The sequence below is a fragment of the Simochromis diagramma genome, unplaced genomic scaffold (genome assembly GCF_900408965.1).
Source record: "Simochromis diagramma unplaced genomic scaffold, fSimDia1.1 OVJJ01000701.1, whole genome shotgun sequence".
In the NCBI taxonomy this organism is placed as follows: Eukaryota; Metazoa; Chordata; class Actinopteri; order Cichliformes; family Cichlidae; genus Simochromis; species Simochromis diagramma.
In genome coordinates, this window is record NW_024387251.1 from 39,011 (window position 1) to 47,091 (window position 8,081).

At 47.4% G+C, this 8,081-nt stretch overlaps 1 pseudogene; it reads left to right on the top strand.

The window, feature by feature from the left end:
• The first annotated feature begins 2,551 nt into the window (after window positions 1-2,551).
• Window positions 2,552-6,966, top strand: LOC120715186 (annotated as a pseudogene).
• The last annotated feature ends 1,115 nt before the right edge of the window (window positions 6,967-8,081 follow it).

Consider the following 8,081-nt stretch of genomic DNA (forward strand, 5'->3'; position numbering starts at 1 on the left):
CAGAGGGAGGAGTTCAAGAGCAGCCATTTTGTGAGGGTGAGGTTAAATTCAGAATGGCTGACGGCGCAAGGACGACCCCCAGTGGGGAAAAGAAGTACAAGCCACTTAAGGAGCAGGTGGAACAATTAAAGAAAGCCATCAAAATCACCAGCCAGGGAACTCCTAAGGAGATTGCCCGGGAGTGCCAAAACATGGAAGATGAGGTAAAGAAATTATGTGAGAGCCAACAAAAAACTTTGGAAGACAAAGTAGCTCTTCATCTGATGTTTAAGGATGAAGGTGGGAAATGTGGGAAGAGGATGAAGGAATTGGAAGAGGAGCCCATGGGCCGCTTTGTAAGCAGAAAAGTGAAAGCAGAGAGGAAGCTGATGAAGGAAAAACATGGTAAGTATTGTAAATTCATGATTATGTGTCAGGGGTCTCTCAGTGCATGAAAGAGGAAGTGAATGAGACTGGACCAACGCAGGAAAAGGAGCGACAGAAGGGAGCCATGGCTGAAGGGACATCAACGTCTGGATATCCCAGCCTGACACAACTCCCGAGTGCCCCCCCCCCCCCCCCCCCCGTACGCTTTTCCAATTTTGACTTTGGAGAGTGGTACTGTGTGGGGGCCAGGAGGAAGAACAGGAACAGTGAAAGGAGGAATTGTGGATTTTCAAGAAGACAGCAGGAAACTGACTCCTAGCCGGCAGGCAGACGGAGCCATCACAGGGGTGATTCAGTCACAACCAGTGGCAGTAACACCAGGGGTGTCTCAGCCTCAATCAGGGGCAGCTACACCAGAGGTGATCCAGTCTCAGCCAGTACCTGGGACATCACAAGGCAGCAGAGTGTGACTTTGCTTCCTCCTTCGCATTTCAGCCCAGAAGGAGCTCGGGAAGAAGCTCAACCTGAGGCTCCTAGGAGAGCAGAACGGGTCAGCCAGGAAGTGGCAGCCCAGGATTCATGGACCTCAGAGGAGGATACGCCTGGACTGCAGTTTCAGAGGTTGCCAGGCGAGGTGAAGCAAAAGGCCTGCCAGAGGCCAAACGCCAGCGTCCTTGAGGAAAATCAGTGGCAGGGGGAGGTTGTTGGAAAAGTGTACACCAACCGGGAAGCTCTGATAAAGCTGGAAGAGAAAGTGAAGGAACTAGAGGAGAGGATAGTAGAAGAAGGGATGGAGGCACTGGAGAAGGACATTCAGATCTCTGGAGCGCAAGCACGGAAACCACGAGTGGCGTCAAAGTTGGGGATTGAAGGGTTTGCCCCAAAGTTTCAGGCTGACTTGGGTCTGAGGACGCTTCGCTCTGGAAGGACATTGGGGGGACAAAGAGAAAAAAAGACAGTTGATCTTTGAAAAGAACCGGAGACAGAGCATTGTTTTACAGACTGAAGAGGGGGAGTTTGACACAGAAGATGACTTGCCACTCACTATGCCTTTGCTGAAGGGGCTAAAGGGAGAACCAGTGTATCAGCCCTATAACATCAGAGACTTGGAGGCGCTGGTGAAGCAACTACCCCCGATCACAGAGGGAGGAGCCGCTTGGCTGAGGAAGCTGCAGAGTCTAACAGAAGGAGAAGAGCTGGTGTTAGGAGATTTCAGAGCAGTAGGGGGACAAGAGGAGGGGGTTTAGCTGATGTGGAACAAATAGCAGGAACTACGTGTGAAGTAAATGACGTTCCCTATGAAAGGGTGCAGAATGCTCTCGCTGATGCAATGCGTGACAAATATCCAACCCCCAATACTGGCACTACACCTAAAATAGTGTGGAGCCCAGAACACACTCCTAGAGAGTTTATAGAGCATGCAAAAGAACAGTGGATTACGCAGACTGGGGAACATCCAGGGCAGGAGGGAGAACACAGGGCGTGGTTTCGCTCAGCGGTGTTGGCAGGTCTTCCAGAACAAGTGAGAGCTGACTTAGAAAAGAACCCAGACTTCGCGGTCGCAAATTCTATAAAATAGGAGAGACATGTGATACACAGACTTCAGCTGGAGCAGGACGAGGCGACCAACAAGAAAAAGGAGTTAGAGGAGGCGCAAGGGCAGCTGTTGAAATTGCAATTGGCTGAGGCCAGAGACAAAGTAAATGAAAAGAAAAAAGAAAGTAAGGAGGGAGTTAAGAAAATGCTGGTGGCAAAGCCTCAGGGCGATCCTGGGCCTGACTGGCCAGATCTGAACCCAAATCTGTATCCTGATGACCGATGGCCCGCCAATGGACCAAGGCAAGGACGACCTGCGGGGAATTGGGGGGCTGGCAGGTCGCAGAGAGTGAGTAGTGGATATGGGAGGGAAGGACCAAGGAGTCGTGGTCAGGGGGGACCTATGCTGGACGTGTGCTACAGGTGTGGAGAGCAAGGACATTGGACTCGAGAGTGCCCTAGTCCGATGTCAAGAGGACAATATTATCCACCATATCCCCAGGCATGTGGAGCTCCTCGAGGCAGAGCAGTCCAACGCATGGGACATCAAGCTCCAAACCCAGGCATGGCACCGGTGGCTCAGTATCCACTGGCCGACTGGGGCTGGGAGGAGGAGCAGTACTGATGAGACCCACAGAGACCTGACAGCATGGGAAGGGCAGATCCTATGTTGTCAATGACCGTGGAAGGCACGGAAATGACCTTCCTGGTGGACACAGGAGCGACTTACTCAACGCTGAGACAAAGACCAAGTAGTGCAAAACTTTCCAATCACACGGTGAGTGTGGTGGGTTTCTCTGGGGTTCCAATGACTCTGCCAGTAACTGATCCAGCTCTGACAGAGCTTGGAAAACAGACTTTGAAACACAGATATGTGGTGTCTCCTCACGTGCCTGTGAATCTGATGGGCAGGGATCTGCTCATTAAACTGGGAGCCACAATAATGTGTTTGGCTGATGGATTAACTGTTACACTTCCGGGAGGAAAACAGTTCCCGTGCCTGGGGACACATTCAAAGAACCAGTATTTGCTACAAGACTGTGAACAACCGACAGCTGACATATACTGGAGCCGGTTGGTGGAAGAAGGCATTCTAAGACAATACCAGCTGTGGAAACCCTGGATCATGAGCCTGGCCGTCTATTCCCCTCCCCATGATCCATACCACGTCACTCTCTATTATGATAGAGACGATGATGAAATTTACAGGGACCAATTCCAGTCTGAGCTTGAGGGTCAGACCTGGAATGTGTGTTGTCATAACATCTATGTTGGCCAAGAAGGCGTGGCAGCAGCAGTAAAATTTACCGAAGAACAACGGCCTTGGTTCAATTTGGGACATGATTCAGCGCCCCATGTTACATTGGCGGTCCATGAGGGTCATCAGGCAAAGGAGGTGGGAACGATGGTCAGGAGAGCGCTGGATGAAGCCTGTTGGCGAGCCACTCAGATTCCAGATGTTTGGTATTCGCCAAAATGCAAAATTTACCGTATTACTTGCCTGTTGAATGACGCAGTGATATTGAAGCATGAACAAATTTCCAGAATCCATGGAAGAGAAAGAACAGACCATGCTGATGCAGTGGCCAGACTTGCGACTCTTCCTGACACCTTGTGGTCAGCAGGAACCACAGATGTGGGCCTGGCAACTTGCTCGCCTGTTTTATTCCAGCTGAAGTCTGAAGCTCCAGTCTGGAAACCGCAGTACAGACATAAACCAGAAGTAGAGGAGGGGATTGCAGAAACCATTGAAAGGCTACTGAAAGTAGGAGTGATTGAGCCCTCACACTCCTACTGGAACATACCCATTTTGCCAGTAGAGAACCATGGGACAGGAAAGTACAGAATGGCGCATGACTTAAGAGCCATAAATGCCGTTCTACGTACTGACACTGTGCCCGTTCCAAATCCTTATGCAGCACTGACAGCACTAACACCAGATCAAAAGTGGTTCACGTGCATTGATCTAGCTAATGCGTTCTTCTTTCTCCCATTACATGAGTCTCTTAGGGACATTTTTTCATTCACATACAGGGGGCGACAATACAGATACACGCGGTTACCACAAGGGTTTGTGTTGTCCCCTGGGATTTTCAAAAAAAGTGTTGAAAGAGGCTCTCTCACCATGTCACCTACCAGAAGGGTGCACGTTGGTGCAGTATGTTCATGACCTACTCATTGTGGCTCCGTCAGCTTCAGCATGTACGGCACAATACTGAACAGACTTGCTGAGTATGGGTTCAAAGTAAGTAGAGAAAAGTTGCAGTTGTTCCGACCAGAGGTAACATTTCTGGGCCGTGTCATCGCTCACAAATCAGTGGGGTTACTTAACACACACAGAGTTCAGATTCTGACACATCCAAAACTGCGCACTGTTAAGGAGCTGCTCTCATTCTTAGGCTTAACAGTATACAGCCGGCAGTTCATACCAAATTATGCGGGCAAAACAGCTCCTTTGAGAGATCTAGTGAAAAAAGTGGGTGTCCGTAACCTTAAGGCTGAACTGCCATGGACATCGGCCACTGAGTCGGCGTTTATCAAACTGAAACAAGACCTGTCAAGATCCACTGATCTTGCCATACCCAATTACGATGAACCATTCTATCTTGATGTTTCTGAAACACACGGGATAGTTAATGGGGTGTTGTTTCAGAAAAAGAAGGGAGGGAGAGATGTACTTATGTATGCCAGCATCAGGCTGAATCCATTAGAGACAAGACACCCTGCATGCACACAACATGCAGTTGGGGTGGCAAAAATCACACAGAAAACATCACATATAGTAAGGGAACACTCACTGAGAGTACTGACCACACACAGTGTAGTGGCCTATGTTAACTCACAGGCATTCACTATGACACCATTGACTCAGCAGAGAGTGAGTAAAGTCTTAGACGCTCCAAATCTGACATTCACGCATGAGGGAATCAATATGGCAGATTTAATGGGGTCAGGGGAACCACACGACTGCGCCAAGAGAGCTGAAGTTGAAGAGAAAATCAGACAAGACCTGAAGGCGGAACCTATTCCGGGAGCTGAAGACTGGTTTACAGATGGATGCTGTTACAGAGATGAGGAAGGATTGAAAGCAGGCTATACTGTAGTCTGCAGAAATGGGACTGAATTTGAAGTAAAAGAGGCCAGGAGAATTGAAGGGCAGCAGTCGGCTCAGAGAGCAGAAGTAATTGCATTAAGCCGAGCCCTGAGACTCGCTAAAGGAAAAAAGAGTAAACATTTATACGGATTCAGCTTATGCCTTTGGAGCAGCTCATGTGGAGCTTGCCCAATGGAGAAGACCAGGATTCAGGACAGCAGAAAATGCACCAATTTGCCACAAGAAGGAAATGAGGAACTTGAACAGGCCTTGGAAGACCCAGAAGAGGTGAATATTATAAAAGGTAAAGGTCACTCTTCAGGGATTGGCATGGTGGCCAAAGGAAATCAGAAAGCCGATGAAGCTGCAAAAGAGGTTGCAGGATATAAAGGACCAAGGCAGATGGTGCAAATAAGTGTAGAGGAGGAATCAGGAATCAACATGATGGAGGAGGCCAGAAAGGCCCAAGAGGAGGCAGCCCCGGAGGAGAAGGGGGTGTGGAAGAGCCGAGGAGCATGGGAGGAAGGAGGTCTGTGGAGAGGACCCGACGGACGACCTGTGCTGACTGCAAAACTGGCAAAACAGAAGATCACCGAAGCACATGGGCTCGGTCATGTGGGTGTGGCCCAGATGGATGCCCTGACCGGCTGGCCAGAGGCATGGGCTACAAAGACGGAGGATGCTAAAAGTGTGATTAAGTGTTTGATCAATTATTACATCCCCAGACATGGGTTTCCTAAACGAATTCGGTCAGATAATGGGACCCATTTTAAAAACAAAGATTTGGCGGAGGTAGAACAGAGGCTGGGGGTGCAACACAGGTTTGGAACTGTGGATCATCCTCAGTCCCAAGGGAAAGTAGAAAGGATGAATCTAAATTTGAAGAACAAAATAGCCAAAATTTGCGCACAGACGGGGCTAAATTGGGTTGCAGCCCTGCTCATCGCATTAACCCTTTAAGACCTACCATAGAACCAAGTCTGCCAGACCTTATAATATATTTTTACATGCTGTAGGGCCATTTTTGAGAGCATTTCAAGTTGCTATACATCAATACAACCATTATAGCCCAAATTTTAATAATATATATGCATTAAGTGCATAGTAATTATATAAATTGCAAAAAAGTGCAATAAACTACAAAAAAAATTGAAAATCGTTTTTGTTTTTTTAACATATATTTCTAGTTAGAGAAATTTAAGAGGTTTATCCCTCCAAACTGCAAATACAAAAAAGTTGCACAAAATAGTTTCCCATCACAGGAAATTTATTTTGAGTGTCTTCATAGTTTTATTTTTGAAATACACCAATTTTTATATACTGCAGGAAAAACGAAAATAAATATTATGATGCAAATTTGCAAAAAAACAGCATATGCATTAAAATAAACTATTTCCAGCAGTGCAATTTGAGTTCTAAGCATCACAGAAACGACACAGAAAGTCATAAAGTCAAACATAACTTTTAAAAACGCCAGTATAGGCTCATAAGGCCCTAAAGGTAAAAAAAAACTACATTTCCGCAAAATGACGTCACTTCCGGTTTCGGGCAGGTCATGGAGGTCATGTGATAGTTCGCGCTGATGTTCGTAGGAAGTGTTACGAACAGCTGATCGGATCGGCAAAGCGTGTTTCTGGAATATTATGTTTTTGTTGCTGCAAGTGCTTTTTATGCCATTTTTGCAAAGCCATATGTGGAAGGAAACTGTGACCTAGGACAAGCTGATGGCATAAGATGTAAGTACAACTCCTCCGGTTTCATATGCAAAAAAAAAATATTGCGCTAGCTTACATGGTTGCAGTGCTACCGGGATTTAAAAATAGTTACGCAAAATGGAGCGTGCCCACTCCGACCAGCTTTAAAGGGTTAATGATCATAAAATGTTCTGTTAACCAATCCACAGGTTTCACGCCGTACAAGCTGTTGACAGGACGACAGTTTCCAGGTCCCTGGACGGCAGTCCCGGCTGAATGTACATTGTGCCTGGGTTTAGAGTGTTTGGAAGAGAGTCCTGTCTCAGTCAATTATAGATGATGTGAGAGGGCGGGTGTGTGTGTGTTTAGGGCCTGGATGGCTTGGGGATAGAAGCTCCTCTTGAGTCTCTCTGTCCTTGCCCGGATGATGCGGAACCTTCTACCAGATTGCAGAAGTTGGAACAGTTTGTTGCCAGGATGGGACGGGTCCTTCAGTATCTGCGCTGTTCTAGTCCGGCATCTCCTGGTGTAGATGTCCTGAAGTGGGGGGGGGAGCAATCCTGCAGCAGCGTTCTGCTGTACGGATCACTCTCTGGAGAGCTTTTTGGTCCTTCACACAGCTGTTCCCAAACCAGGATGTGATGTTCTGTGTGAGGATGCTCTCCACAGCGCCTGTATAGAAAATCCTGAGGAGAGACCCTGAACTTCCTCAGTTGTCGTAGGTGATACAGGCGCTGCCTAGGCTTTTTGGTCTGGACCTGAATGTGGGCAGACCATGTCAGGTCTGAGGATATGTGGACACCAAGATACTTGAAGGACTGCACCCTCTCCACTGGAGCTCCATTGATGATAATGGGCTTGTAGTCTCTGTGCTGACTCCTTCTGAAGTCCACCACCAGCTCCTTGGTCTTGCTGACGTTCAGCTGGAGGTGGTTGTCCTGGCACCATGATGCCAGATTCTTCACTTCGTCCATGTAGGCTGCCTCATCGTTGTTGGAGATGGCACCCAACACCACAACAGCTGGCCACAACAGTTGGACTACATTAATGGGTCCACCACTTCATTGTGTGGATGCCCTCAAAGGCATCCACACTATTGAGTTCCGGTTTCTCTTTATTCTTTATTCCACTATAATCTAGTTGCTTCCATACGTTTTTTGGCACTTAACTCCCTCAGTTTTCAGCCAATTTTCACCGTTCAAACTTTTAAAATTTCTGCTGTTTCTGCTAATGGGTGCTATGACTTTTGGTCCTCATAACTTCTATAGTTTTTGAGATATTGAATCTTGCTCAGGGCAACATTTTTTTTCACCACTTTTCAGTAAAAAATTCTCCGTCTTTACCCCTTTCAGAAGAATTTTTTGCTTTTCACCACTTTTCAGCAAAAGATT